Source organism: Gopherus flavomarginatus, unplaced genomic scaffold (assembly GCF_025201925.1).
Source record: "Gopherus flavomarginatus isolate rGopFla2 unplaced genomic scaffold, rGopFla2.mat.asm U_1b, whole genome shotgun sequence".
NCBI lineage: Eukaryota > Metazoa > Chordata > Testudines > Testudinidae > Gopherus > Gopherus flavomarginatus.
Genome location: NW_026114618.1, coordinates 410,400 through 414,357, shown reverse-complemented (window position 1 = coordinate 414,357; position 3,958 = coordinate 410,400).

Here is a 3,958-nt window from a genome sequence, read left to right as displayed (position 1 = left end):
GTAATGAGGTAGTTCAATCAGGGAGGATGAGGCCCTGTTCTAGCAGTTGAGGTGTGAAAACCAAGGGAGGAGAAACTGGTTCTGTAATTGGCAAGCTGAAGTTTTTTTGCTGCAGGATGGTCACCTTAAGGTCTGCTATAGTGTGGCCAGGGAGGTTGAAGTGTTATCCTACAGGTTTTTGTATATTGCCATTCCTAATATCTGATTTGTGTCCGTTTATCCTTTTCAGGAGCAACTGTCCAGTTTGGCCGATGTACATAGCAGAGGGGCATTGCTGGCATATGATGGCATATATTACATTGGTGGACGTGCAGGTGAATGAACCGGTGATGGTGTGGCAATATACAAAAACCTGTAGGAGAACACTTCAACCTCCCTGGCCACACTATAGCAGACCTTAAGGTGTGCCTTCACTGAAATCAGTTCCAATCCTCTGAAGGATTAAAGAATCCTTGTTGAGGTTGCAGGAAAAAACCATCCCGATGTGTAGAAAGAATAGTAAATATGGCAGGCGACCAGCTTGGCTTAACAGTGAAATCCTTGCTGATCTTAAACGCAAAAAAGAAGCTTCCAAGAAGTGGAAGATTGGACAAATGACCAAGGAGGAGTATAAAAATATTGCTCAGGCATGCAGGAGTGAAATCAGGAAGGCCAAATCACACTTGGAGTTGCAGCTAGCAAGAGATGTTAGGAATAACAAGAAGGGTTTCTTCAGGTATGTTAGTAACATGAAGAAAGTCAAGGAAAGTGTGGGCCCCTTACTGAATGAGAGAGGTAACTTAGTGGACAGAGGATGCGGAAAAAGCTAATGTACTCAATGCTTTTTGGCTTCTGTCTTCACAAACAAGGTCAGCTCCCAGACTGCTGCACTGGACAGCACAGTATGGGGAGAAGGTGACCAGCCCTCTGTGGAGACAGAAGTGGTTTGGGACTATGTAGAAAAACTGGAGACGAGCACATGTCCATGGGACCGGATGCGCTGCATCCGAGGATGCTAAAGGAGTTGGCGGGTGTGATTGCAGAGCCATTGGCCATTATCTTTGAAAACTCCTGGCGATCGGGGGAGGTCCCAGATGACTGGAAAAAGGCTAATGTAGTGCCCATCTTTAAAAAAGGGAAGAAGGAGGATCCGGGGAACTACAGACCAGTCAGCCTCACCTCAGGACCTGGAAAAATCATGGAGCAAGTCCTCAAGGAATCAATTCTGAAGCACTTAGAGGAGAGGAAAGTGATCAGGAACAGTCAGCATGGATTCACCAAGGGCAAGTCATGCCTGACTAAACTAATTTCCTTCTATGAGGAGATAACTGGCTCTGTGGATGAGGGGAAAGCAGTGGATGTGTTATTCCTTGACTTTAGCAAAGCTTTTGATGTGGTCTCCCACAGTATTCTTGTCAGCAAGTTCGAGAAGTATGGGCTGGATGAATGGACTATAAGGACACTTCTTGCCTTGAGTGGGGTGATCCACAGGGAGTAGCTCAAACCTCCAAAGTGCCTGGCCAGGGGCAGGACATTGGCATAGCAAGGGAGGGGTGTGGCAGTGACATCACAAAGGTCTTTTGCAGGATCTCAGACTATTGGTCCAAGGTGGTGGGGAGGTGGTGACCTCACAGAGATGCTGACATCAGCCAGGCAGGACAGGGGTGAGGGGACAGGGAAATCTTAGAGACCCCTGTGGCTTTGCTTCAGCAAGTCTCCTTCTCCAGGTCTCTCTTTGAGGACTGAGAGAGTATTCGGGTTCACGGACGTGAGCGCCAGGAGGAATCTCTTTTGAGTTTTCTCCTTCCCTTTTCCTGATTTTACTAGAAAACAGCCATCCCTGTTTAGAAGGTAAGAGCCTCCTGGAGGTTTGAAACCTGTTCAGTCTGATCCATCTGGTGAGAGTTGAATTCGAGGCATGGAAATCACGAGCTTAAGGAGGCAGAATTTTATTCTGCACCTGGGATTTTGTCCCTTGGAATCACTGGGGACATTAGGGTTTGTCCTTTTTGTTTCACCTCTTCCTCCCTACCTCCTTTCTCTTCTTCTCTTGTTTCCTTTGTCCTTTTATCTGTTCCCCTCCCAACACCAGGAGGGAGGGGGAGAGAGAGAGTGTGTGTGTGATTTTTTTTGTTGTTTTTTTTTTTGTTTTTTGCAGAGCAGTGCTCTGCAGCTCCCATTGTGAGAGGTCCACCCAAAAATGTGGGGCTAAACTAGTGCTCGGGAAGTGATCCCCACCGGTGACCTGGGCCATCCTTTGGGCTCTGTGGTGAGAACACTCAGCCTCCTGTCCTCAGTCTCTACCCTGATTGGCTGAGCAGGAGGTTATTGACAGGGAGGAGACTCAAGTCCTTGTTGTTCTCTTTTAAGACCAAGGAAATAAGTCAGAACCAGTTCTGTGTTTGATTAATTTTGCTGCTTCTCTGCATTAATGGTCTCTGAGCAGTTCATGATTCTCTCTAACATTGCAGTTCTCCTCAAATACTTGCTGAATAATTACTGTCACTGTTGTTGGTCCGGAGCTCATCTCAGAGCACTTTATTCAGGTCATTCAATATCTGAAATTCAAGATCCGATGGTTAGTTTGAAAATCAGGGCTCTTGGGTCCTATTCCCTACTCTGCCTCTAACTGGCTGTGTGACCTAAGACAAGCCAATTCTCCTTTCTCAGCCTTAGCTTCTCCCTCTTTCAAGTAAGGATAATAATGATCTGCTCGTACCTACCTCACGGTGGGTGAAGGATGGGGATCCATTGGAGAGTGTCACTAGGAGTAGGGCATAATATGAGGTGTCCTATCACGTTTACTCAGAGCAGATTAACACATAATAGAATAGCTGAAATAGTCTATTTTATTTGTATTTTTTTATTCTGAAATTGTTAAGAGCAGCAACGACTTAGCTCAGACTGAAGCATCTTATCTAATATTTGAGATCCAAGTGTCTCCTCTTTGTGTGCGAGGAGACAATTTAACACACTGTGATGAACAGGAGATGCTTTTGTTTTGCAATACAATATTTTTGCAAAGAACTTTCATCCCACTTGTTATGATTTCGAGAAACAAACTGGATTAGCCTGAATGGGATTTTCTGACAGAAATGGTTTCAATGAAATTTCCCCACCATCTCGGTTCTTGGGCTCTATCCCTGCCTCTGGGGGGGGTTGTTGTCTGTTAGAACAGGAGTCAGGACTGGTGGCTTCTCTTTCTGGCTCTGCCACCACCTTGCTGTGTAGGCACTTGGGGAGGTCACTTTCCTTCTCTGGACCTCAGGCTCCTCCCATCTGTCCAATGGGAACAGGGACAGTTCTCAAACTCTGGGCAGTTGTGAGCCTGAGTGAGAGAAGGGGTGTTAAAGGCCTGTGTGAAGGAGAAAGGGGAGTTTCACAGTGTTTAGCACCAAGGAATTCTAAAGTTTGCTAAAATGTCTAGTCTGTGGAATCAAGAAATGGTCGGGACCAATCTTTAACCACTGCCTCTTTTAAAGCCCATTCAGGGATGTGAGTCCCTGTCTTTTAGGTACCTGGGGTTCTTTGCCTGCAGGAGAGAAGAGGTTCCTGCCTCCATTATTGTGGCCTTAACAAACCAGGTGTGCCTCAGTTCTCGTCTGAGATCCCTGAAAAAGAACATCTTCCCATCCATGAACAAGACAGGACCTTTCTCTAAAAGAGGAACAAAGAGACCCCTGAGACTTACAGACTAGCTAGCCTCACTGCCATAGCTGGAGAGATCCTGCAATACATTCTTAAACACTCAGTTTGTCAGCAACCCTACAGGATAATTTGGCTCTTAGGACTAGTGAGCGTGGATTTGTCAAGAACAAATCATTCCAAACCGATCCTCTTTCCTTCTTTGGCAGGGTGCTGCTTAGCACTGTCAGAGCAGCTTTTGCTGGGGGATTCTCCCAGCACTTTCCAAAAGCGGGAAAGTATGAAATCCCCATTTGACTGCTGGGGACAGAGCCCTAGAGGGGGAGCAACTTGC